The sequence below is a fragment of the Scylla paramamosain genome, unplaced genomic scaffold (genome assembly GCF_035594125.1).
Source record: "Scylla paramamosain isolate STU-SP2022 unplaced genomic scaffold, ASM3559412v1 Contig13, whole genome shotgun sequence".
NCBI lineage: Eukaryota > Metazoa > Arthropoda > Malacostraca > Decapoda > Portunidae > Scylla > Scylla paramamosain.
The window spans coordinates 891511-905084 of record NW_026973678.1 but is presented as its reverse complement, the minus strand read 5'-3'; the positions used below and the strand labels follow the sequence as shown (position 1 = coordinate 905084).

At 41.4% G+C, this 13574-nt stretch overlaps 1 long non-coding RNA gene across 1 annotated transcript; it reads right to left on the bottom strand.

Moving 5' to 3' along the window:
• Positions 1 to 700: 700 nt before the first annotated feature.
• On the bottom strand, positions 701 to 6845 carry LOC135097136 (uncharacterized). Its single transcript, XR_010265403.1, has 2 exons — positions 6344 to 6845; positions 701 to 1437 (listed from the first exon to the last, which is right to left on the bottom strand). It is a non-coding gene; the product is annotated as an uncharacterized LOC135097136 (long non-coding RNA).
• Between the last annotated feature and the right edge of the window lie 6729 nt (positions 6846 to 13574).

Here is a 13574-nt window from a genome sequence, read left to right as displayed (position 1 = left end):
ATATGGAAGAGTTGTGGGTTGTTTGAGGATTGTTTTGGCCAGGTGATGGGCTGTTAAAGGGAGTGATGGGCTGTTAAAGGGAGTGAAATGTTTGTAAAAAGTAAAAAGCCAGCATTTGAGTGATAGAATTAGTGTGTGTGTGTGATACAGGTTCACGTCTTCATAACTATCCATTTTCCCCAAATTGCGTTACTCTTTTGCAGATCTCACTTGTGTTGGCTAACATTCTGTCTGCAATCAGTCCGGTAGTGCCATGTTGCAGGCTCTGACGTCAGGAAGAGCCAAATGGAGGGTGTGTCTACAGCCAGTACTGGGTGTGCTGCTGCTGTACAAGTGCCCCAAGCCAGCTGACTCCACCAGTGTATTATCTAGTCCAGGTTGCATTGCTGTGTGTATGACTTGTATGTCTTTGCCAATAAATAAATTTGTGACTACTATTATATATGTGAAATAAATATATAGTTTGCTAACAACAATGTGCTGGTATAGTGTAAAATAAATATTTGGTGGTAACAATTCATGCCCTCAAGGTAATAAAAAAAAAGTGCCAGGATTGGCCCAAGGCCCAAAAATAAAGTTTAAGGTATGATTTGCACAGAAGCCCCGTCCCAACGACACCAGTTGCTGGGACAGGGCTTCTATGCGTTTTTTTTTGAGGGCATGACCTGTACTCTGCCTGAAACTTTATTTACACAAGATGGAATACTGAATGTTTATTGTTTTACTGTGAATGTTAAGTGAATAAATACACAACAGGATAATAAACATGGCACTTGTTTTCTTTAATACTGAAGTGCTGGAATGTACAAAACTTGTCCCAAGCCTGAATGAAGGTGGTGGTGGTGGTGGTGGTGCTTGTTGAGTACAGAAGAGAAGGACTTCCTACATTCTTCCTTCCCAGACTGGAGTGGATTGGAGAACATTTGCAGCAGGGTCTCGGAGTAACAACACTTGCAGATTCTTGTGTCTTTGTGTCAACTTCAGTGAGGAGCAAACTCTTCCTGGTGAAACTGCCCACAACTCTTGTGCCTCTGCAGGTGTTGAAGGTTGCCTGTTGGTCCTGCCACGACTTAAGGGAATTTCACGCGTTCTTCCTGCCGTCAACTGCTTGCCAGTCTTCCTCCTGCTTAAAATTCTTGACACACTCTTCTTATTGCAACTTGACTCTTCCTTGATTGCAATGAAAACTCTTGTACCAGGCCCTCTGTTTTGTCCTGACAATACTTAACACCTCATGTAGGGCTTGAAGGCTTGAAGGTCGTGATGCTCGGCCTCTCTTTCTGGTGAAGCTTGATTCCCCAATTGCAATGGAGTATGTCAGGCCCAGCGTGACAGCACTATTTGATAACCAGATGCCAATATTGCAGAAGCAGGTGCTGATAGAGATTCCTGCAGGCTGTTCATAGGATGGTGAAGTGGAAGCCACACACTTCACACCTGCAAGGAATACAGACCATTAGTTCCTAGACACGTGAAGTTTGTTGTATGTGCTGAGATTCCTTGTAATGTGTTTGATAACTGATTCCCTACAAAACTCAAAACAAAAATACGTCTCTCTTAGGCATAGGAGATGTGCCAAGATTCCCTAAAAAAAATTAAGACTACACAAGAAATATCATAGGAAAACGGAAAAAGTTTGACAAGCACTACACAAGCACTCTCAAACTAAATTTATCTGTGCTGTATACCTTTCACCTAACTCTTCTGACTATAAGAAATTCTTTGTGACTACTTAACTTCCAAAGTGGAGCACATTCTGACCCTCTTCCCTTTTGCAGAGATCTCCATTCTTGGAGACTTCAATGTTCACCACCAGCTTTGGCTTTCCTCTCCCTTCACTGACCATCCTGGTGAACTAGCCTTCAACTTTGCTATCCTCCATGACCTAGAGCAATTGGTGCAACACCCTACTCGTATTCCTGACCGTCTTGGAGATACGCTCAACATTCTTGACCTTTTCCTGATCTCTAATCTTTCTGTTTATGCCGTCACCCTTTCTTCTCCATTGGGCTCCTCCGATCACAATCTCATATCTGTATCTTGTCCTATCGCTCCAATCCCTCCTCAAGATCCCCCTAAGTGAAAGTGCCTCTGGCGTTTTGCCTCTGCTAGTTGAGAGGACCTGAGGAGGTATTTTGCTGATTTTCCTAAGAATGACTACTGCTTCCATGTCCCGTCTTTGTGTGCTGAGCGCATAACAGAGGTGATAGTGTCTGGCATGGAGGCGTACATTACTCACTCTCTTTCTCGACCTAAACCTTCCAAACCTCGGTTTAACACAGCTTGTTCTCGTGCTATACATGATAGAGAGGTACCCCACAAAAGGTACTTAAACCTTCCATCATCAGTATCTCATGCACTTTATATTTCTGCCCCGAACCATGCCAAGTCTGATCTCCAACTAGCCAAAAACTCCTTCATTAACAGAAAGTGTCAAAACCTTTCAAGATCTAACTCCCCTAGTAACTTCTGGCATCTAGCCTAAAATATCTCCAATAACTTTGCTTCTTCTTTCCCTCCTTTATTTCAATCAGATGACACCACTGCTATCACATCCATTTCTAAAGCTGAACTCTTTGCTCAAACCTTTGCTAAAAACTCTATCTTGGATAATTCTGGGTTTGTTCCTTCCTCTCCTCCACCCACTGACTACTTCATGCTACCTATTAAAATTTTTCGCAATGATGTTTTCCATGTCCTCGCTGGCCTAAACCCTCGGAAGGCTTATGGACCTGATGGGGTCCCTCCTATTGTTCTCCGAAACTGTGCCTCCGTGCTTGCACCTTGCCTAGTCAAACTCTTTCAGCTCTGTCTGTCAACATCTACCTCCTTCTTGCTGGAAGTTTGCCTACATTCAGCCTGTTCCTAAAAAGGATGACCGTTCTAATCCCTCAAACTACCGTCCTATTGCTTTAATATCCTGCCAATCCAAAGTTTTTGAATCTATCCTCAATAGGAAGATTCTTAAACATCTATCACTTCACAACCTTCTATCTGATCTCCAGTATGGGTTCCATCAAGGCCGCTCTACTGGTGATCTTCTGGCTTTCCTTACTGAGTCTTGGTCATCCTCTTTGAGAGATTTTGGTGAAACTTTTGCTGTTGCCTTGGACATATCAAAAGCTTTTGATAGAGTCTGGCACAAAGCTTTGATTTCCAGACTACCCTCCTACAGCTTCTATCCTTCTCTCTATAACTTCATCTCAAGTTTCCTTTCTGACCGTTCTATTGCTACTGTGGTAGACGGTCACTGATCTCCTAAATCTATTAACAGTGGTGTTCCTCTGGGTTCTGTCCTGTCACCCACTCTCTTCTTATTATTCATTAATGATCTTCTAAACCAAACTTCTTGTCCTATCCACTCCTACGCTGATGATACCACCCTGCACTTTTCCACGTCTTTTCATAGACGTCCAACACTTCAGGAAGTAAACATTTCACGCAGGGAAGCCACAGAACGCTTGACTTCTGATCTTTCTAAAATTTCTGATTCGGGTAGAACAAACTTGATATTGTTCAATGCCTCAAAAACTCAATTCCTCCATCTATGAACTCAACACAACCTTCCAGACAACTATCCCCTCTTCTTCAATGACATTCAACTATCCCCCTCTTCTACACTGAACATCCTCGGTCTGTCCTTTACTTATAATCTGAACTGGAAACTTCACATCTCATCTCTAGCTAAAACAGCTTCTATGAAGTTAGGTGTTCTGAGACGTCTCCGCCAGTTTTTCTGACCCTCCCAGCTACTAACTCTGTACAAGATCCTTATCCGTCCATGTATGGAGTATGCTTCACATGTCTGGGGGGTTCCACTCATACTGCTCTTTTAGACAGGGTGGAATCAAAAGCTTTTCGTCTCATCAACTCCTCTCCTCTAACTGACTGTCTTCAGCCTCTCTCTAACCGCCGCAATGTTGCATCTCTAGCTGTCTTCTACCGCTATTTTCATGCTAACTGTTCTTCTGATCTTACTAACTGCATGCCTCCTCTCCTCCCATGGCCTCGCTGTACAAGACTTTCATCTTTCTCTCACCCCTATTCTGTCCACCTCTCTAACGCAAGAGTTAACCAGTATTCTCATTCATTCATCCCTTTCTCTGGTAAACTCTGGAACTCCCTGCTTGCTTCTGTATTTTCACCTTCCTATGACTTGAATTCCTTCAAGAGGGAGGTTTCAAGACACTTATCCTTCAATTTTTTAACTCCCGGTTTGGAGCCTTTTATGGGACTGGCATTTCAGTGGGCATTTTTTTTTAATTGGATTTTTGTTGCCCTTGGTCAGTGTCCCTCCTACATAAAAAAAAAAAAAAATGATGTGAGAACTGTGCCGAGATTTAATATGAAATGTGTCTAAATTCCATACTGTCACATTCAAGAAACGAAAATTGAAAGAAAGGAAAGCACCGGTTAGAGAAAATCTGAAAAGTACGGCAGTTTAACGTTTGAAGCCAAGAAATGTGTTTGATAAACATGTCCCTATTATAATTTAAAAGCAAAAATTTGAAGAATGATGTAGAGTAGAAGAAAACACCAGATAGAAGAAATCTGCATGGCATCACAGAAATTTCAATGACACCACAATATATACACAAGTTTAAAAGATGAACCTGATTAAAAAAAATGCTATCTCTGCACTCATGAAAAACACAAATAAAAATTTAAAATTTGAAAAGAAGTCATTTTAAACTTTGGCCCACACCTTTTATTAGTTTTATTTATAGACAGTTTAAGGTTCCAGAAATACAACAATTTTAAGTGTAGTCCATCGTTTTGAAACCCACTATATAAAGAAAAGGTCAGATAAGGGAAAGAATTTTGAAGCCAAATACATGAGCAAATATAGGACAAGAAAATATTTATCAGATGAATAACAAATTAGGAAAAAAAACTATTTAAAATAAGCCAACTTTGAGGTGAACCGGGTAAAAAAGAAAATAAATAAAAATAAATAAAAATCTGCTTTAATAGAACAAAGCAGCATTAAAAAAGTCTAATGCAAATTTAGAATGTAAATGTGTGTGTGTGTGTGTGTGTGTGTGTGTGTGTGTGTGTGTGTGTGTGTGTGTGTGTGTGTGTGTGTGTGTGTGTGTGTGTGTGTGTAGGGGTTGTGTGTGTGTGTGAAGGGGTTATATTTTTTTTGAGTGCATGACCATTCTTTTGGCTGCCTGACTAGGTTTTTGAGTGCATCACCAGTTTTTTTTAAGTGTCACCAGTTTTTTGAGTGCATCACCAGTTTTTTTTAAGTGTCACCAGTTTTTTGAGTGCATCACCAGTTTTTTTTTGAGTGCACCACCAGGTTTTTGAGTGTTACCAGATTTTTTGAGTGTCACCATTTTTAAGTGTATCACCAATTTTTTTTTGTGTCACCAGATTTTTGAGTGCATCACCAGTTTTTTTGTCATTAATATTTTGTGTGTGTGTGATCGCCTGGGCGTGTGTGACCGCGTGGGTATGAGAGCGCATGGGTATGAGAGCGCGTGGACATAAGAGTGCGTGGGTGTGAGAGTGCGTGGGTGTGAGAGTGCGTGGGTGTGCGAGTGCGTGGGTGTGCGAGTGCGTGGGTGTGAGAGTGCGTGGGTGTGCGAGTGCGTGGGTGTGCGAGTGCGTGGGTGTGCGAGTGCGTGGGCGTATGTGTGAGCGTGCGTGGGTGTGAATGTGCGTGGGTGTGCATATACCGTTACTAAAGGTAGGTAGGTGTGTGTGTGTGTGTGTGTGTGTGTGTGTGTGTGTGTGTATGATAATGAATAAGGGAAATAATGATCGTAGTTAACAAGCCAACTGCCACTCAGCCCAGCGAATAAGCAGAGGGACCACAAAATAGCAGCCACAGACACACCAATCCAACATGATTTTACGTGCTTATATAATATAATCTCAAATTCACTTCCTTAATTATCACCTCAGTAAGCTTAATCAGACGTCAATCACCTGGACAAACAAGCAACCAACTTACCATCTGATCAGCATACTTCTCTCACCTGACAAATTAAATAACGTCACCTGCAGTCTAATCACCCTTGCAGCTTATTCCCTCGCAAATTGCTAAACTTCTATAACTTCCCATCTCTCACCTGATAAGCTTAACTACGTCACTTTGCCAGTGTTGTAATCACCATCTGTTTAACCTAATCACACCTACCCAACCTCACCTGGTCAACCTACATCAGGTCAGCCTAATCACATTACCTAACGTGGCGTATCTAATCACCAAACATGGACAAACCTACCCATCCTTATTCTCACGTATTCATCCTTATCATTCATAATCTCATAGGTTACGCCTTAATTCCACCCACTGAATAATAATCTAACAATCTTCCTATTACCAAACTCTTACCTTCACTCCTTCACCGCCTCCTTCAGGCTTCCGCCACAAGACCACCGCACCTCGACCTCTCTCTCTCGCTGCGAGTCGTGGAAGGGGCCGAGCGGGGACGCCAGGTTGGGGGAAAACGAGACAATGATCCCTATTCTGAAACACTTCTGCGCCGCACCTCCACTAAACTGATAAGACTCTAAATGAAGTTGCACAGGTTTTCAAAAGATGTTTTTATGGTTCTAGTGACAGATTAACACGATTTCTATATTATTAACAGGGGAAATGCATTTAAAACCCGGCTATTCAGAACCTATCATCATTTGAAAAGAAAAAAAAAATGTGGTGAGACAAATGAAGCGTTTCAGAACACGTAGGTGTTGTTTTGCTTGTTGTCCACTGTATAAAAGGTGTAACGCGTGTTTCTGCAAATACTGAAAGAGGTGAAGGAACGTGCAATTCTAAGTAGGAAATGTTCTATACACATATGCATTTTAAGGCTTTGTTTACCCGTCAGAGGAGTTGAAAATGTATGGGACTCGCGGGTGTGCTGGTATGCGTGTAGCTGACGTGAAGAACAGACGGCTGCATTGTCGCAGCCTCGGAGGTGCCACTTATTTAATCTTATTTTTTGCAGGCTGTGGAATATTGCAGTATCTTATAACGAGACAAATGGTATTAAAAAGCATGTGATTTACCAATAAGCATTACACGACAACATTATTGCGGTGATTATAAGTACTCCTTTAAAATGCTAAGTGGCATCATCACTCAGCTGTTTTCAAGGTCGCTCGGACTCGGTGCCCTCCCCCGCTCCTCCCTCGTTTCGATGATGCCACGTAGTATTTTACAGGGAGAGAGAGAGAGAGAGAGAGAGAGAGAGAGAGAGAGAGAGAGAGAGAGAGGTAGCGCGCCGGTAGAGAAGCTAAGCATTAAGAAGCTGTTTCATTATAATTTCCTACGAGGCTGTTTCTTACGACGCTCCTTCCCCGACGTGTGTGTGTGTGTGTGTGTGTGTGCTTATTTGTATAGCAGTATGTCGTTCTGTGTAAGCTCGTTTTAAGCGGGCATACGTTTGGTTTAATTAAATGCCAATAAACACCAATATCACTGTAATAAAAAAAAGAGACGAACGCAGATATTAAACACTACTGAGAGAGAGAGAGAGAGAGAGAGAGAGAGAGAGAGAGAGAGAGAGAGAGAGAGAGAGAGAGAGAGAGAGAGAGAGAGAGATTGTATATTGAATCAAAACTCCAACCGCCAGAGTCTGAAGATAAATCAACATAATAATTTTTGGGCAAGTCATCAGACACCTCGCAGCCTTCACACTACCATTGGGTGACACCGCGCTTCGTTAGTGCCACACAAAGCTGTTCTGGGAAGGAGTGACACGTTTGCAAGGCGTGGCACTGGTCACTACAACGTCGCCACACATTTAGGGAAGTACTCTAGTGATACGAAATAAAAAAAAAAAGTCTGGGTAACCTGTGAAGGATAGACAATGTATGCTTCCTTTTTTTCATTTGATTCTGTTCATTTTGTCTGCCTGGGTGAGTAATGTAATAATTTCACCATGGTGTCATTGAACCCCTGGGCAATAATAAGGCTGGAATAATAAGAGTGCTACTGTGAAGGAAAAACGCCATGTTTCTTTTTTTTTTTTCTATCAGTTTTGTTCAACTTCGGCTTCTTTTTTGGTTGGGTGAGCAATGTAATGATTTCACTAAACTACGGTGAAGTACTCTAGTGATTTGAAATGATAAGGCTGCCTGGATGGCACTGTGAAGGGAGGAGATTTCCTTTAAATTTTGTTCCATTTCGTCTGTTTTTATTTATTTATTTATTTTCTTTTATGTAGGAACGAAGTAATAATGCTCACGTGTTGTGCCGCACGGTGCACTGCCCAGGAATGTAATACGTGTAATGTGCCAACGTGCCAACAGCTGACCCTTCTATGCCTCAGCCACGGTTACAAAAATGAAAGGATACTCTGGGCATAAACACCACCTGCCGCCAGTGTTACCTGATGACACTTGAAGGTGGTGAGTTGATGAATGTCTCCACTTGGCGGGAACTGTCCGTTGTGTGTCGTGTGACGTCATGAGGTGTGTGTGTGTGTGTGTGTGTGTGTGTGTGTGTGTGTGTGAGAGAGAGAGAGAGAGAGAGAGAGAGAGAGAGAGAGAGAGAGAGAGAGAGAGAGAGAGAGAGAGAGAGAGAGAGAGAGAGAGAGAGAGAGAGAGAGCAATAAATCACGATTTGCATTGTTCTAGGCATTGACGTGTTTCATTTTTAGTGTTTTACATTCTCTCTCTCTCTCTCTCTCTCTCTCTCTCTCTCTCTCTCTCTCCTCTCTCTCTCTCTCTCTCTCTCCTCTCTCTCTCTCTCTAGTGAATGAATGAAGGTATAGGAGTGAGGCGTAAGAGTAAAGGAGTGACTAAAAGCAAGGGGCGGAGGTGCTTTAACACCCTTAAAAAATTTCATTATACAGCAGAGCTACAACACAGACCAGAGAAATTTGCATGTCACATTCAATACAACCTGTGTCTATGAAGGAGTGAGTCACCCCAGTGCTGCAGGAAAATTATGCTTCTTTATCCGGTACCACCAAAAAAAGAAAAAAAATAAATAAACTAGAAGACAGAGAAATTTGTAAAAAAAAAAACACAGAACATAGGTATCTCTATAAATTACCTGTTCTGTCTGATTACGACTGACTCACTGTTCCATATGTTTCACAGGCTACTGTGTGGAATTGTTTTGCGGACACTGAGCAAAGATGTTAGCAGCCTTGTCCCGGTAGTTTGTGTGTGTTTTTCTTATTAATCCTCACTGATGACTATTATATATATATATATATATATATATATATATATATATATATATATATATATATATATATATATATATATATATATATATATATATATATATATATATATATATATATATATATATATATATATATATATATATATATATATATATATATATATATATATATATATATATATATATATATATATATATATATATATATATATATATATATATATATATATATATATATATATATATATATATATATATATATATATATATATATATATATATATATATATATTTTTTTTTTTACCTGAAGATAAACAATTTTCTATACTGTCAAAAGTTCCCCAATTTTCAGGTTTATCATGCATTTCTTACAGCAGATTTCCCAATAATATTATAAACACTCTCAGTGGTCAGAAGAGTTACTACCAGTACGTATCATTCAAAGTCACTAGTATCGAGCTAAGAATGTAGGAGTGAGATCTACACACCCAAGACGAGGCACAGGTCAGGATTAAGAGACAGGATTCGGATGAGTCCTCTCTTTGAAGACACAGTAACCTCGAGGAGCCAGCTGCTTTCTTGCTCTGAGGATAGCTCTCTCTCTCTCTCTCTCTCTCTCTCTCTCTCTCTCTCTCTCTCTCTCTCTCTCTCTCTCTCTCTCTCTCTCTCTCTCTTCAATTTTTGCTCTTAGAAAGCTCACACACGCACTTACACACAATTTACCAAAGTTTAACCCCTCGACCCCCTGTCTTGCCTGGAACTGAGGCAGACTGTCCGTGGCGGTTCCCGGAGGCTGGGCAAGAACGCACGGGAAAGAGCAAACCTTACACTGCCGCGACTACAATTTCAACACGGGATTAATAATTCAAACACGATGCCAGTCACCTCGCACATACAGAGTTTCCACCCTCCTTAACGCAAAGATTTGGGTCCGCGAACGAAAAGAAAAGAAAAAAAATATTAATAATAAAAAGTTAAAGGTCTGTTACGTTCTGGGGAGTATTAAGTAAGATTAAGGTCCGCATTCTTGAATATTCCAGGTTCTATCTCCAACACTTTTTATAGACTATAGTGCAAGTCACACAGCCACGCAACCAGGTGGAGGAGCTTTACATCACTGGAAATGGACAAGGTGCAGGTGAGTCAATCACCACCAGCCACACTATATTACCACACTCGCTCAGAACTGTAAACATTTCGGTGTAAGTAACAATACACTCAAAGTGACCCCACAGGAGTTGTCAGGAAACGTACAAGTGGCGCCACCAACTCCTCCACTTCACTCACTCAACCCAAGCTATTCCAGTCCCTCAAGCCAAGGCTGTCTCGCTCAGCTGGCTCCCAAAGGCCACAGCTGCCATGTCTTACTGAGTCCTTCAGGCCCGGACTGCCCTGCTGGACTGTGTCCTTCGGGCACGGACTGTACCGACAAATTGCAAAATATAACTTCATACTGCACCACCCCGGCCTGGATTGTCCCACTCCCGGACACTTGTTCCAGCAGTCTACCTTTAGCCTTTTTGTTAACAGTGCGACAGTCAGGTGGCTTCCAGGTTTTGTTCTCCCTAAGACTTGAGCTCTTCCTAAAGGAAGGATCAGGACACGTCCACAGCTGTGGAACTGATTCCGTGGCTTTCCTTACTCCAGCCTTTTTCTTTGTCTTTTAGAGAACGCCACTGACAGGCATTCCATTCACTTTTTGTTTGCAGCGCCTGCCCGGCGGCGCTGCCTTCATACATGTGAAAGTAAAGAAAGAAGAGACTGAGAGAAAATAAACAAGACCAAAGTTGCTATTTTGATCCATGTATATTGTTAGTGTACTTCTCCACGTCATGAAGAGTTATTTAAGAAAAACGTATTTGTTGTTGTTTTGATAAAAGAGAACTCTTCCTAAGCCAGCACTCCACCACCACAACTACCACAACCGCCTCTGTTGCCTCCAATACTTTTACCACCACCACTACAGTACTATCACTGCCGCTGCAGACCCATTGCCTCACGCCAGACCCTCGAGGCTCACTCAGCTTCGGCGCAGCGTTGCCCTGAACGGCGCCGACCGACCAAAGCCTCCGCGTCACCTTGGAATTTTCAGCACAGAAGAGAGTGCAATTGAGAGTATTGTGTTTATGCCGTCCTAAGAGGGCACACTGGGGACCGGCAGCCTTTCTAATGCCTTCCTTTGCTCGCTTTCATTACTAGTGACCATTTTTCCCCTTTTTTTTCTATGTTTCCTTTCCCCTGCGCGAAATGACAATATTCGTGACGGTGTGTCTGCAGGGGACGGTCAGGGTAAATACGGGTGTTGCTCGCTCTTATCTCTGAAAATGTTTTGCTGCAAAATACGAAATGTTGCAGCGTCCTGACTTCTTTGCATAGAGGGCAAGTGGGATCTCCATTGGGCGTTTTTTTTTTTTTTTTTTACTTTATTTTATTCTTTTGTTGGGGTTGGGAAAAAGAGATGGAGGGGGGAGGGTGGGATAGGGTTGCTCCAATTCAAAGCTGAGTGTGTTTGTACTCTCTCTCTTTCTCTCTCTCTCTCTCTCTCTCTCTCTCTCTCTCTCTCTCTCTCTCTCTCTCTCTCTCTCTCTCTCTTTCTCTCTCTCTCTCTCTCTCTCTCTCTCTCAGAAAACAAAGTGTCCCTGAATTTGTACATTTTCTTTGTGGTTTCTTCCTGTAACTGAATAATGTTATGTTTCTTGATGTGGAGGCAATGCTCATGTCAGATTTCCATTGCACTTCTAATGACAGTGATGCATTTTTACTAAAGCCATGAAATGATGCATCTTACCCGCACACTGGTCTGCTAAACTTGCTCACTGCACATTTCCCAGCCTAGCACAGTCTTCGCCTGCCTATCTACCTTTAATTGGCACCACACACACATGCACACATCATCTCCGGCGGCTCATGATGGAAAAAAGACAGTCTCGTGGACCACCCTACTACCCACGAGAAACTTAGGCTTAGCACAGCTGGCTACAAACATTCATGATAAGATCCAATAGCACACATTAGTTACCGCTGCCCCTTCATAATGAGGCTGGTCCTTGTCACGCATGTACTTCAGTCCTGAGACCACAGCAGCTACCCAGAGATTGTCACAATAATTTCTGATGTCTTCCTGAACGGCTAGTTGTGTCACAAGACGAACAGAAGGCGGTAATTCAATAACGCTCACAACTTGTCTGTAGTTCAATCTTGCATAATTATACAATATTCCCCGTCACTGTTGCATTGGCTGTATCGTGATGACATCGTGCAGGGTCACACAGGTTCACCCGTTGCCGGGCACCTCTTGAGTGGTGAGGCGACCAAGGAATTTGTAATAACCTCATATGTAAAGGCTGGCCGCTCCAGAGTCACTCTCTCGCTCTCTCTCTCTCTCTCTCCCTTTCTCTCTCTCTCTCTCTCTCTCTCTCTCTCTCTCTCTCTCTCTCTCTCTGATGGATACGACGATAACAATAAAATAACTTATAATAATTATAATAACAGTACTACTACTACTACTACTACTACTGTTAGTGCTACAATAGTAGTAGTAGTAGTTTTATTATGATTATTATAAGTTATTTTATTGTTATTTTAGTGCTAATCATCACAATAAAAACAAAAAGAACAAGAGTGAAATAATAATAATAATAATAATAATAATAATAATAATAATAATAATAATAATAATAATAATAATAATAACTATAGATTCTTATATACTGCAGTTTAGAATACTGTAAGTGCCGAGTTTCTCCAAACTCTTTATTGATCAGAAACAGGGGTAAAAGACGTTATATAATATTAACAATACGCTATGAGTTGTGGCCTGACTTACTCTTAAATCAGAGTGGGCGAAGACTAACAAATATATTACATAATGGTATACCACGTAAGCCTACACCCCTCCCTCCATGCATATATATATATATATATATATATATATATATATATATATATATATATATATATATATATATATATATATATATATATATATATATATATATATATATATATATATATATATATATATATATATATATATATATATATATATATACACATACATACATACATAACACCAGACAAGTATTCACACGGTCTCGCTTCCGTACACTTAGAAAATATGGACAAGCACGCAACCCCATACATAGCCATAAACACAACACACACACACACACACACACACACACACACACACACACACACACACGAGGAACTATCAAGAAAGGTCAAGAAAGCGTCTGGCTTCTTTCTCTTTTCCGACACATTCTCTTCTGCACTATTTTGGAGGGAGCGTCGCCCCCTGCCTGCTGCCCCTCCCCGTCATGAGTGATGCCTGTTAATTAAGGTTATTGCTTGCAGTAATTAGATGTCTCTCTTCCCGCGCCACTTCCTCGCGCGCTGCTCCACGGCAGGCGTGACTTTACTA